A 15,627-nucleotide genomic window follows, 5' to 3' on the forward strand; every position below is an offset into this window, starting at 1 on the left:
TCCTTTCAATTCCGTTTAATTACCTCAATTACCGGACCAACTCGTCTAATTGCCGGATTCGCTCTATTTCCTTTCAATTCCTTTCAATTCCGTTCAATTCCTTTCAATTTCTTTCAATTCCCTTTCAATTCCCTTTCAGTTTCCTTTCAATACCCTTTCAATTTCTAAAGGTACTTTCTGTCAATTCCTTTTAATTGCTCTTAATTCCTTTTATTTCTTTAATTAACGGATTAACACCACTACTTGCCGGATTCGCCCTTCGATTCCTATAATTCCAATCAATTCTTTCAATTCCACGAATTTTCGAAATAATTGCTCGATATTTTCAAATAGATATAAACTTAAAGTCAAAGTTAAACCCTTAAGCATTTTGGAAAAAGAATCGTCAGACTATATCAACAAAAAATTTGGAACAACTATGTTGTCCTACATTTTTGACTCATTTTGTTAGGAACTTTAATTTTTACTCATACTTTTAGAAGAGATTTTTCAATTTCAATTTAGATTGAACCGTCCAATTGACTGCAGTTTTGTTTAAAATGATTTCACATCGCAGATCATTGTTTATTTTAGATAAATAGTATTTTTCGTACCAAGTCAGGAAATGACGAAAAAGTTTTGTGCCGACAACTGAAATACGACATATTTTGCCATGATTTTTCATTAAGAAATGTCAGTTTTTCCCGAACTATATATCGTGCAGGAATAGTTATTAACGTATAAGTTGTGGACGGTATATTTTAGGCAATTTCGCGGATTGTAGCGCGAACGAAGTGAGGGCGACAAGCGAAAGTGCCTAAAATAAACCGTCCACAACAGATGCGTATACAACTTTTCATGCTGAGGGCCTAAGTTACGAGAAAAATTCCGTAATTTATGCTTCAATCTTTCAATCTTGAATTTCTATTTTTGATTTAATGATTTCTTGAAACTGGTAGTATCTTCACAGACCGAATTAAAATCTTTATGCTTAGCCTAGTGTAACGCAAGGCAGAATAAAGCATCGCAAGTCTCATTGAAACATTTTACGACCAAATTAATGTATGTTTCAATTTTCTCACATAACCGTATCTTATTCATAAAACGTGTTCGAACCAAATAAACACAAAAGTGTGATTTCAAGACAATCAAATTCCCAATATTATTGTTTGTCAATTTCCATCTGCATTTTATCCTCTGTTTACATCAATTTATATTCGATTTCTGCTTAGGCAAAAGATAAAAGATTTCTCCAAGATCATTAGTTGATGGCAACGTTCCTAGTACAGACATAGCATTGCCGCGTTGTATATCTAAACTAATTCTTTGTTTAAGATATAATGTTGACCTCTTTTCGTTTGTTGCTGTTGAAATTCTTTTACCCAAATCCTCGATGAATTTTTTTGCGTGTGGACCCCATGGACCCCATTGTTTCGAAACCAACTGGAACGAAAATGTATTGACCGAGTAATGATCGATATAGTGAGATCTTCTTCTCTTCAGCTGTTGATGCGGCCCAACCAACGTTTCGTGACGTGTGTTTAACATATGATTTAGCGACAGTATCTCCACAAGTTGCGTCCCAAAGCAAACATTTACCGGCTGATACCATCCGGACGCTTGCTGTCTTCTCTTACAGTTCCTGGAGGTTCACGAAGTGCAGGTATTCCAGCAGACACCAGGCCTCTACGAATTGTTTCATTGAAAGAATGATGACGACCAGAAGCTTTTAAACAACTTAAACCATGATAACTATATTCGTCCACCGTTTTCCCACACTTGCATAAATGACTGTAACAGATTTTAGCTCCAATTCGTAGTGCGACCGCAACTCTCAGTGAATCATTATCAAGGCATAGACCAAGAGAGGAAGATGGTAGTGCGCCTAACCATAAACGAGCTTTTTGACAGGGCGTCATCTTCGAAAGAATCAATTAAGGTAGGCAACTTTTTTTTCCATAATTGGACATGACCAAGATTTTTGAATACTTCTTTTCACCAATGGAGCTTCGACTGATGATTCTATTTCCCATTCTTCAATTGCATTGTTCAGAAATTCTTCATTTGTTGCTAAGATTTCATTTCGCAAATTCTTGGTTGAATACATGATATAAATGCTGAAGAAGCAATATCACATGCCAATATCAATCCAAGTCCACCTCTGCTAATTGGGAGTGAACTCTGGTTCCATGAATTTTTTGTTCAAGCTAATGGTAATAATATTTTCAACTGAAAGTTTCATCATCTGGTCGAATGCGCTTAAATTCTGTTTAAACAACCAACATGGTGAGCATCTTAAAAGATGCATCATTTTGATGCAATTTTTTCTAAATGCAAAAAGAATTGAATACAGATACGATTCATGGATTACTTCGGGGGAAGAAAAAATTTTGAGATCTCGAAAACAAAAGTAAAATTGACAAATTTATCAACCTCAAAAATATGTTGTCGATTTATATGCATTTTTTATGCATAGCAAAAGAAGACAGGAACAAGCAACGTAATATTTGTCTTACAAGAAAGTTGAACTTTTATGTGAGACAAAATATTACGTTGCTTGATCCTGTCTTCTTTTGCTATGCATAAAAAATGCATGAGAATCGACGACATATTTTTGTGGTCGGCAATTTTGTCAATTTTTATCTATATTTTTGCATGACAAAATTAGGTTTTTTTTTTTCACCGATGTTATTATAAACATAAACATATTTGTATAAAATGATAAACATTTGGTGTGATAAAAAAGTATTTCACCGAATGTTCGTTTTTAAATGCATTTGCGGCATTCGATATAGTTTCTTTTTTTGCTGGGATAGGGTTTTTGCTGCTGGGAGAGAAAACGTACTAAAACGTAAAAAGCTGTCAAAAGATGTGACAGAAGGATTAGCTAAATATACTGAAATCAAACATTTTAGAGATTTACTCACTGTACGAGAATAATTCGAGTTTTATTTTAAAGAAAAAGACGAAGAAAATATTTTTGATTTGAAATCTATGGATTCTTTCTTTAAGTCCACGAAACTTATTAATTTCACAAAAAATAGGAATTTTACCGAATTGCACCTGATCCACACTCTCGTGTCCTTGGTAAATGTTTCACTATCGATCCAACAATAAGAATGGAAGTCGACGCTGATCAGTCTACCGCCGTGGACGTTGAAAGAAGGCAAATATTTAAGCCGTGTTTGCCACATTTTCAATCAAAATATAACGTCGCCATGGAAGGTTTTGGTGCCAGGCAGGGTAAGGGAAAAATAGGTTAAAAAATTCGTTTAATTTAAAATTCAATTATCAGTCTTTGAAACCGTCATTTCGACAATACTAAAGGTTGGTAGCTTAATGTGTAACCAGCTTTTGTATTCATTCATGATTTTGTTCTGAAATACTTACCAATTTTCAAGAACACTGAGTCTTATGGCTACTTTCAATGGAAAGCAGAGTCTTATAACGTCTTTCTATATTGATATGTTTGTCGAGGAAAAAAATCGAGATAGTCCAAAAGGTACGGCTGAGTGGTGTGGCATTATTGCCTGATACAGACCTCGAGTGCCTAACTAACTGTAATGGTATATAAGTGCTATAACTTCGTTCAAACATAATGATAGCATTTGTTGCGGAAGATGATTGGTAGGAACACCAAGATTCTTTATTATTGACTAAATTGATTTATTTTTATATTACTTATTGAAATAAGAATTTCACACACCATCAATTTTCGATATTGAAATGCTATTTGAATCTATGTAAATAATGTCATTATAGCGCTGATCTAAAGCATCAGGCATTTTATTAATAATAATATTTACTATTACGACCATTGATCAATAACATATTGCCATGCGTTGCGTTATAAACATTTACTGAGTATAAAATGATGACTTAACTCGTTCAACGTATAAGCTGGTATACCAACATATTGTATGTATATAGCGTAGAGGTGAATAATTTTCTATTCAAAACTATTTATGAAATGTAATCAAAATTCATTCAACAGTAAAATCGTATTGTCAACGCAAATGGATCGAATCAATGGTCAACAGCGGTATAATTTAAAACGAAAACGAATATGATTTAATTAAACATACAGGACCGAATTACCATTTTCATCGCCCTGTGCTCCGCGCCTACAGTGCCGCTCCAAAAATATTAAAAACGAAATTTAAGTTCTGTAGAGTCATGGAAAATCACGTTTATGGGATGTAACAATACGTGATACTTTGGCTCCTTCATACATCGGTGAATCCTCTAAGAAAGCAGGGTCTATTGCAGATAAAGCGGAGAGATTTAAGCATAGTCATTATATGCGTCTTAAAGAAAACCATTTATTTACCCCCCTTGCTTTCGAATCATTAGGTTGCATGGGACCACAAACAAAGAGATGTATTGACAAGTTGGGATCATTAATGAAGAGAGCATCAGGGGAGCCACGTTCCAAAGATTATCTGTTGCAGAAAATTTCTATTGCTACACAAAGAGGCAATGCGGCATGTATTCTTGGAACTTTAGGAAGTAACAGAGCAGATGATTTTTATTGATTGAAAAGATAGTTTTTTTTAGCGAGCAGTCCTTTTTTCGCTTTGAGTTACAATAAAGTTCAAAAATTCCATAACAAATGTTCTCGGGTGACTCGTGTCAGTTGGAAACAAGATGTCCTGCTAAAAAGTACTTTCGTAGATTTTACATCTTCTTATACTTTAGTAATTCAGTTTTAATACGATGGCATTATGTAAAACAATAAATTAATTTGAAGTATGAACTAAGCTATAACTTAATTCCAATTTGTAAATCAACATTTTATTGATCACTTTCACTGTTTTTGTCTGCCGATGTTGCCGAAGTTAAGTTTCTTATGACTCTTTAGGAATATTTGGATTTTCATGACGCGTCACAAAAACAAACTTGTGAAGTGGTGCGTGAATAAAATATGTATCGACAAGTGATAAAAGTGAAATTAGTAAAAATTTTGTTGAGTTTGTATTGAATCCTTCCATTTTCAATGTAGGTGAGAATGAGTTAAAAAATCTTCTAAGAAATGCAATTGAAATGGTAGGAATTGTGTGAAAATGATGTGGAACAGTAATGTAACTTGATGTAACGTAGTGTAACTTGACTTTTAAGCGGTGTTTTAAAATATTTTCAATGTCCTATTTTCTCAGCGCACTGGGCCACTTTGCCGATTGGGTAATCCCGCACTGCAAACATATTATGTTCACTTAAAAAAGCACCAATCTCAACTCATCTCTTTTTAAAAAAAAAAAATGACCAAACAATATACTGCAAAGCAAAAAATATTTTTTTTAATTAATTCTTTTCTTTTATCCAATCCTATCCCATATATGTATGGAGATGTGTGCACCATACTCAACACAAGGGTTCATTATTATTTATACGAAATGGGATTGATGATTGTTTTCGCCATAAAATGGAAATGATCGAAATTGGTATTAGTTGTTCAACACCAATCCAAATGCAACCATTTAGATTCATAGAATATAATGCACAGGGTTGCAACTTAGAACAATTTTTATTGTCACCGCTTATTATTATTATTTTTTTTTTTATTTTTTTATTTTTTATTTTATTTTATATTACAAGTTTAACATATTTATAAATAGAAAACTTCTTCCAATGGTTTATTCGGGGAAATTGTGCCCATAATACAAGCGGCGTTGTGTCTTTGTATTTCCATTGACATTCTCTGTATTAGAAAGAATTTTGATCTTTTGTCTCCAGTCAACTCTTGTAGTTTATGGCCGATTTTGTCTACGAAATTTAATGCTTCTTCACTCCACGGGCCCATAGTTTCAACAGCGAAGGCTAATAGAATATAATTGTTAGAAGACAAAAGTTCTGAATAATGTTTGTGCTTCTGAGACGCTGCATAATCTGCAAGTTGTCTAGCCTTTGTAGATGTTTTTGATAAATATGAGTCTGCGAAAGTATCGACACAGGTTGCATCCCAAACGAGTGGTTTTCCTTTCAACCATGGAGTCAGTGTAACACCATCCGGTCTTTTTCCGTCATTTCTTGACAAACCCCTTGGTTCTAAGTTAGCGGGAATATGCAATGATGATAATGATCTGTGGATGATATCATTCATTATGATATGCCGTTCATATTTTGCATTTTTGATTTTTGTACCAGCCCTGTTGAATGTCGTTTCAAATGATCGACTCATTTTTTAATTTTCTGGATGTTATGTTTTCGGCAACAACGATTTTCTGTTACAGTAACTTTTACTTGACTTCGGCAATTGCCCAAAACCGATGGTATTTCTAAAGTATTTAACGAACATTTTTATGGTACACCCGTTACCTAACTCGTACGCCTGGCATATTGGATAAATGTCGATAAAAATATTATTTTATAAAATGGACGAAACCGATGTCATGTGAAAATGAAAAAAAAAGAAATAAATTGAATTTTCCTATTTTCTATACAAATAAAAATTCGCTGGGGTGTTTTTCGCTGTTGAACAGAATGCAGAATGTATATTATTATATGCACAAACACCAGATTTTTGCCACGATTTTTTTGTTGTTGTTTTTGTTTTTATTATTTTGATCAACAGCAATTCGGAAAATCCATCGTTTTTTTATTTGCGGAAAACAATGGCAACATTGTTTCGAAAATATATTTGCTGGTTGAGATAATTACGAGATCATAATGTAATAGAGCAGTACACCTACATTGATTGGAAATTGGAACAATCGCTTAAATGCATTTTTGGTTTAATTGAATTTCAAAAAAATAAGCCAAATTATCAATTTCGAAGACTTATACCTATCGAACTGGAAAAATACTTCTCTGTACAGATTCTGGCTAACGAACCACTGAAACGATTTTTTTTACATTGATTGATTGGCATAATCATTTCCTGTTTTAATAATTGTGAATACACTTTCTCACAATTTCAATTTGAAAGTTCAAGAGCTCTATTTGATGATCTGATCGCAAAATTCTCATGTGTCATCGGCCAGAAAGAGCTGAGAGTCAAGCTGAGCCAATGACTTTAACCTTACGTGTATTTGCATAGTGACATTTGTGGACTCTATGCCATGACGTTCCGGAGCAGTTTCCGCCTCGATGAGTTCATCAAATAGAGCTCTTGAAATGAGTGTTTGGTTCCATCACTCGGATGTAGAGAGATATGTGTTGTCAAAGCACCTAGCAGGGTAATAGAGGTTTTACCACGTCAAATAGAGTAGTATTTTCATACCAATATTACCATTAGCAGCCCTAATGGTAATTTTGTAATGACATTATGAAAAAAAGGTGTGGAAATTTTCGCATACTTCGATTAAATTACTACTTTATTTTTTTCTATTACCCTGCTAGGTGCTTTGGTGTTGTTCTTTGCATTAATAGACAAAAATTGAAAGTGAAATTTAAAATGTTTTACAAGGTGGTAAGCAAGAACTAAAAAGTAGTAGTGATGTAAAAATGAGGAATTTGTTAGCATTCTGTTCCAATTTGAAGCTTTATCTCGTGAACCGGTTACAGACAGAGCCTATTTTGAAGAAATATTTTTTTTTACAATTACTTGAAACATCCTTTTTCGAGAATTGCGAGACATTTATTTCTCTAAAACAGGCTCTGTTTTCAAAAGCCTTGAATTATTTTGTTATATCAATTTGAATGCAGTTGAGTAACACATCTTGAGTTATCTGGGACAGATAAGCGTTTGTGCAATTCGAGTTCAACTATTCGAATGAAAAGTATGCAACACAAATGTTTTTGCTGGCACCTATTTCTGCAAAACGATGCGAAATGCTGAACCAATAAAACTGATTTGAAGCACACACAAAAAATCCCATAATCTCATAAATCGGTTATTCGATTCAATAAGATTCATAAACAAACACAGCGAATATGTGTGTTCCAAATAAATTCATTCCAGTGTTCATGTAATAAACAGCCAATTCAAAATATTGGCAAAAGTCTTCAGATGTTGCTCAAGTGTGAAATTGTGTTGCACTCCAAATATCAAATTGAAGGAAGTAATTTAATGCTCTTCATCTGACAGTGATATTTCGCCTCTTTTTCTATTTAGGTTTCGTTGGTGTGTTTTTTTTTCTTTTCTTCTTCTTCCAACTCTTCATATAACGGTAATTCTATTGTGAACCATGTTACAGACCTACAATCGGTTCAGTTCGAAGCACTCTATTTATTTTGAATTTTAATTTCGGCTGGACACCACCTATCGAAAAATTAATTGTCCATTTTTTAGATAATCTAAATTAATTTATTTTGCAGAAAAAATTAATTTAATCCAAGTTAATTTGAGAAAGCCTTATTGAAATTGCGAATATTGGCGAAGGAAAACCATCAAATCGAGGTATGGTATGGTATGGTATGGTATATCATAATTTAAACGCTACACCATACAGTGCTGATATGTAAAATCAACTTAATAAAAACAAAATTCTTTCAAAATGGTACATCGGTATACACCATTTCGATTTTAGAGAGTGTTATTGCCGTTACCACGTTACATTTTTGTCGATTGGTATATAGAATTCGCCATAAACTCGTATACATTTTCATTGTTGTAAATGTTTTCTTTTTTTCCTCTTTCACCACCCCTCGCCACCATGTATATATGTATATATGTTGAAAGGTCGGAATGAAATTCAAAAACGGTTAGGCGGATAAGATATTTCACATCTATATACACAACTCAAAAGGTGAAAATAACACGTTTCACCATCGATGCTTTTGTCGATAATTTGTCTATGTTTTATTGACTCTTTTGTGGGAAAATTCTGTTTGATTTTACGGTTATTTAGACTAACCCGTTGTGATTTGGAAATGCGCCTTTTATTTTGTTTCCTTGTCTCGGTTTATTGAGTGGAAATGTTGATGGTGTTACAATATCCATATATGTACGTATCATCGAACCATACACATATGGCTTGCATGCATATCATATATATATACACATATCTACCCTTAATGTATACGCCATACTCGATGTTTTATTTTATAAGGGATAATTTCGATAAAAACATTTTATTAATAAATCTTCTTTTGGGTATAGGTTTTATTATGTGGGAAACGATTATGGGTTGTTTTGTAAATTTATGGAATTTCTTTTGATCGAAAATAGATGATAGTGGATTATTAGTTTAGAAGGGTGAATGTATAGTGAATTAGAGAATCGGAGTCTTTTAAGATTTGTCATGTGTGGGATGTAAACTAGGAAATTAATGAAATGTTAATAATGCTCTTCTCGATGACAGCCACAGAGGACAAAGTCTTGCTTCAGATAATTTCAATATTTATTCATGTTCTCTGTCTCTGTTTTTTTTTGTGTTTATCAACTCAAAATACCATATTTGAACGTTGCTTATTCGACCCGTGTGTGTATATATTTAGAATAGAACCGGAAAAGTGCTGCTTCATTAGCGTTTTGTGTGATCAAAGTGAAAGACTGTATAATACTTAGAGTGGATCGAAATTTCTCCTTTTAAAATTTAATTACATTTCTTCATCCACAAAATAGGATGCGATCGAAGCTTCTTAGGAAAATAATAGTATTTGTATAAAAAAGCAAGAGTTTAAGCCATATCTTCCTTTTACAAATATGTTAAAGCAACATACCGTTATTTCATGAAATTGGTACTAATTCGATGGCAATATTGGTAAGTTGAATGACTGTTAACGCTTACCCAAAAACTGATAACTTTCGTTAATTGTCATTCAAATTGTAACTAGACTGGATAACGTTTCGTATCTTTTATTTGTAAAGAAAACGTTGATTTTTCATAATACGCCATCTAAGTTTTTTATTTGGAAAAGCAGTGTGACGTGATAAAGTATCTTTAGGCTTGATTTCCACTTACAAGAAAAAACCGCTACGTTTTGCCTCGTGTGAAATCAAGACCTATGTGGTAAATTTTTGGACATAAATGTTATGTTTTTTCTTTAAAATGCCCACTTTCTCTTTGCTTGTAAGGATCCATTCAACCTTTGAAAAACGTAATTCACTCAAAATAATATTTTCTTAAAATGATTGTTGTTTTCATTCTTCCAAAGAGAAAATCATCGAAAATATGGGAGATTCAATACGTACAAATGTCAATAAATGTCAAAGAATTTTTGTTTGTAAACAATGAGAATTGAATCGTGTTAATAGTTATTATTGATATCTACAAAGTAATTGAAATAAAAATGCCGAATATTGAAATTTAGATGACATTTGAATGTCTAATGGCAAGAAAATATGTGGTGGCATGGCCCCCGCTACACCTATTCTCCACTTAAGAGCAATGGATGCTTCGCTGATTTTGTAGCCCACAACTATGCGTTTTTATTGTATTTTTGATAAAATCTTTCTACATGCTACAACCGCAATAAACATCACAACTGTAGCTTTCAATTAAAATGAGATTATGTCAAAAATGTTGCGATGACGCTCCAGCCTATGTAAACGTTAAAATAGTGTTATCCTACATATAGAAGTTTTAAAGATAAATGGAGCGCAAACTTATTGGATTAGGATTTGCAGATTGTATTTTGTTCGTTCATAAATGACGTCCAGTCCATAACACAAGGATAGCTGTTGATACTGAAAAACGTTTTTTGATAAACACTTTCTTGCATTTTGTGAAAGTGATGCAGGTATAGTGCATTTGGAGACTGTTGCTTTGAAAAAATATTTCAAACTTTAGTTCGAAACGGTTTCGAATTTCCGCACAACAATGAGTAAACATTCGTCAGATGTGTTCCGGTTCTAATTCTTATTTTTTGTGTTGTACAGAAAAGGCCGGACATATTTGGTAATATTTTAGTGTTATGCTTCAACAATTCGAATGCATCATGAATCGTGACCTATTGTCACATAATATGATTCGGATTTAAAAGTGGTCATAATGAATTCTTTTAATTAATCAATGACCATTTAAATGAATAAAAATGGTACAAATGATATATTCATAATGAAATACGGTGTCCAACCCTCCCGGCGTTAAATAATTTCGAGTCACGGCGTGTTTAAAAAAAATATTACATGCAAAAGTTAGAACAAGGTGGTAGGTCTATGAGATTTGGATGTTGGCGTAATAATAATTTGTGATCCATTTGGCTCACACCGATGAAAAATATCACCATCTTCAACTAACACATCACCTTACATTTGGAAGAAATTCCAAAACTGCCAATAAAGGATTTGTTCTGAAAAGTCGAAAATTATAGGACATGATAGAAATTCACCGTCTCTGCGTTCAGATGAATTAACTTGATAAACGTTTTGAAATAGACTTTCTACTTAAAGGAGACGAGAAAGTACCCAGTCTCGTTACATTAGACTGTGATCCTGTCTGCGTATCATTTGCTCATAAGGCGACCGTTTGAAACCTATCCGTCTAAGTCTATGACATATTGTGCCGGGAGTATCCTAAATGTTAAAAATTTATAACTAGTTTGCGATCAGATTTTATTTTGCCTGATAGGGAGAAGATTATATTAAGTCGGCCGAAAGCTCGGAACATTAAACACGATAAACAAACCAATTGGAGTTTCATTCATTGCCCTCACCAAGCAACACAACGTTGCAACAATATATTGAGTTAGCGTTTTGAGACGCTCAAGACGCTTCTAAAGAAAAGAGGAAAACCCATATCCAGGATTCTTTGTTTCCAACTCCATTGCCTTGTTTCCTTTATTAGGGAAATTTTCTAGTTTCCAGTAAGAAGTTGTTCAGACGATCTTGGAGTTCATAACACCCAAAGGTGTGAAACCTGAGTCTGATGAAAAGGGAATATGTTATGTACGTCGTTAAGTGTGCAGTGCTTCGTGATTACCCCCACCGCACACCCTAGTTCCAATCTTGTAAGTTTTAGGAGTTCTTCACTCCACATTTTTAACACTTCTGGTCGAAAGAGTCTTGTATGTCTGATTCCGTGATAGGCCGTCCATAAATGGTATGTTGTTCTTGTTGCAATCATTGCACAGCGAGCTTGTTCCTAGCTATCTTAGACAGTCCTATCCTCGGTTTCGGACCTATGAACGAAAAGTGTAGAAGTAAGAATCATTTCTTCTACATCTCAAAAGTCTAGTTTTTTGATTCAGAGTCAACCCTACATCATTAATGGCTTATTAGTTTCATAGAATTCGGTGTTAAGTGTTGCTGCTCTTTGAGACATCAAGCAACAATTCTTTGTTCTTTTTTGTTATTCTTCTGTTTTGAAATATTTTACTTTCGGAAGTTGCATTCCGAGAACTATGTACTAAAAAAGAAATCGCATTCAGAAGAAATTTGGGTGGTGGGAGTGAATTTTTTTTGGAAAATTTAAGAGATGTGATATCGGATGTGGTCGACAGACATGACATGTCGTGATGAATGTGAAGGCAAAAGAAATGAGTCCGACCGCTTCGAAATTATGAAATTATTTGTTTGGATTTTGAAACGTAACAAATAATCAACGAAAAAAAGAATTTTTCAATATAATATCATTTTATGTATATCACTCCACATGTTTAAACCATGTTTAATTGAAGCACTCAAATAGGCCTTGCCCATGTAAATAAACTTTTCAGTTCAATTACGATGGGTTTTGTTGGGTTTTGTTGAGATATACATTTGGTTAATCATTAAACGTTGTGGATACAAAAAAAAAACTACGAGATGCATGGCTGGCTGATCATCGGATATTATAAAATATTTGTCATAATAGATGTAGGAATAATATAATAAAATAATGGTTGTTGTCGTACATGGTTGATTATTCGTATACGTATTTTTGAGTGGGGAAAACTGACATTATTTTAAATAATTTTTTTCAATTTTTTTTTGGTTTGAGTAAGTTAATCACGGCTAGAACTCAGTGAATTTTCAAAAATAAAATTAGTCTGTCGTCCGGCCACGAGGGGCAAGTGTGTGGTTTGTTGGTTGTTGTTGTTGTTTTTTTTTATCGTCATCAAGTTGTTTTAGTTCGTTTGCTTTTGCTTTGTTTTTAAAATGTTTTTTTTTTTAATTTGGAAAAAAGAGTGCTGTTTCGCTACAATGTTTCTATACAAAATTGTGAGTATTTCACGTGATTTAATTTTTGTATACCAGTGTGAATTGCAGTCGAAATGGTAAAACTCTTGTCGGTGTTTTGTGTAATAAATGAAATTACAATGAATTTTCATTCTAAAAATTTTATTTATCATTTAAATAAAGTTCACTTGAGGTATTTTCCGCGCCATCGAACGCAACGTCGTATTGCTAAAATTACTTATTTAGGCTCAAACAATGACAATTTCTCCAATTCGAAAAAAAAATCACAAAATAAATACTCAATCGCTAAATAAATGTAATCTCCAGCAGCAATGATTCTAATCGACAGTTTCCAATCTCTTCATAAATAATAATCTTTTCAATACAAAAAAAAGGGAACTTAACTTAGCTTATAGGTAACACAATCTTAAAAAGAAAGCACAGCCCCATCATACAGCACAAATTTATATAAAGAGGGTTAAAGTTTGTTTGAACGAAATTGCTTTAACAAAATAAAAAAAAGAAAAAAATTTATGAGAAGACAAAAAGTTTACGTTTTTTTTGTATATATAAAAAAATAAATAAATTGAGGGGATGGTATAGCAGCCAGCCAGCATCGCAGCATCATGGTACTCAACTGACAACAGAAATTTAGGGAGCTTTTATATGTGGGGCGTCGAAATTGGCGACGACGTAATAATCTACAGGTTTTTTATTGAGTTTTTTTTCCTTCTATGCTTGTTGTGTATATTGTACATCGTACATGTCTCAGAATCATAATGATAATCATGAAAAGTTTCAACTTTATGATGAATTCTTATTTCTTTTTTCTATATTTTTTTTTCGTATTGTTTGAAAGTGATTTTGAACTTTTCGGATTTTCGGAAGGTTGCCGCGTAACAGTGGAACTTGTCTTTAGTAATATTCCGTTTAAATAGAAAATAAACATTTCGGTTCCGACGTGCTCGTACGTTCGAGTTGAACTGAAGCCACTTAAAATTATAATTCTCAAGTTGCAATCAAAGAAAACTTAATAAATTCTACACTTCAACACACCAACACCATCATCAACCAAGTGAGTATATACAATGAACTTGTTCAAATTTAAGAGTCGAAATAGTTCGAACGCATTCCATGAGCTTGGGGTAACCGATATATCCAATTAGTCTCGTTTGCGAAAATTATCTTTTGTATAATCTAATGAAACTTAGGTTAGCAACAACTGTTCTCTCACATGAAAATTTATTTTCATTTCGTGGAATATCGCTAACTTTAAGCATTTTCGAAACACTTTTATCGAAACAAAAACAAGTCGAATGCAATGAAATTTGATTGAAGTACTTCGCTAACTTTAACTTGTAGTCAAGGCCTTTCAATGTATCTCTGTTAATGCTTTCGTTTTTCTGCATTTTTACACAAAATTTTCTGTTTGGTAGAAATAATGGGGGACGTCAGAAATCTCAACGATAATGCCCACACGAAAAACGCAAGCACAAACGTAAGTTGCGAATACACACGGAAAAGGTCAAACTTTAGAGTTTCCTATACTATGCATATATTTCAAAATGCTGATCTCCGCCTCTCTCAATGTAATTAAAAGGCCAGCTCAGTTCAAATAATAGAAGAATTGACGTAAGTTGAAAGCCTGAAAAGTGTTGAGTCTTGAATTTTGCGATGAGACAGCAAGAAACTTGTCTTATAGTCGATTTCAGAAATGATTTTTTTCTGATCCCAGAATGATAAATTCATGCTGTCAAATGTTTCTTGTTAAAAACACTGATCATTTGACCTTATTTCTCGCTATTTCTAAAAATCAAAAAACCGTGCGAAGAGTGTACGAAGTAAACATTCGTTACTTGAACATTTACTCTTAATATCTGGCTCGACATTCCTTCAATAAATATAATGTTTTCCGTTCACCTTCTAGACCCTTAAATCTATTACTTCTATTGTTTAAGTTTAACTAAGTGAAGTCTTGTACTTGATTAGTTTTAGCAAATATTTTATTAAATAACAGACTACTTGCCTGTGTACGTACATCTCCGGTTCTTGTCGTAACTCTTGATAACAGATTATTAGCCGTTTCTAGATGTTACAACGATGCGCTCATAGCGTTTGAAGTTTCATTTCAGAAAATGTTTAAACTGCATAAACACAAAAAAAAGCTACACAAACATATAACTCTTATAGTTGGATGCGCAAAAAAAAAATATTCTGAAATACGACAGTCGTTACGTTCAGGAATTTTGTTTTCATTTCGACAATAAAAACTCACAGAGAAACTTTCGCTAATTAGAAGAAACTTTTGAGGCATGTGATTAACTTTCGTTTATTACGGAACGGGTGTTTATGAGTAATTATGACAAACCAATTATTGCAACGAAAAAGTATCCCTTAAACAGCGCCCAATAGAAGCGTATCTCACGATTGTTTTTGTTGTTTTTTTACACTGCCTGAAATTTGGTCGTTGTCCACCAGTGGTCTTAGTGTCTCCTAAAAGAAAACAGCCAATTTATTTCGTATTAGATCGCTTCATATTTTGCTTGAGGAAAAAGGAAACGCTCCTCTACGATATGTTGTGTATGTAAGCCTCGCTGTAAGCAGTATTCTCCTGTCTTTTTTCTCTCGTTTTCATTGTATACCAATGTACGTTTCCTTCTTTTGAT

This window comes from Bradysia coprophila, assembly GCF_014529535.1.
Source record: "Bradysia coprophila strain Holo2 chromosome X unlocalized genomic scaffold, BU_Bcop_v1 contig_44, whole genome shotgun sequence".
In the NCBI taxonomy this organism is placed as follows: domain Eukaryota; kingdom Metazoa; phylum Arthropoda; class Insecta; order Diptera; family Sciaridae; genus Bradysia; species Bradysia coprophila.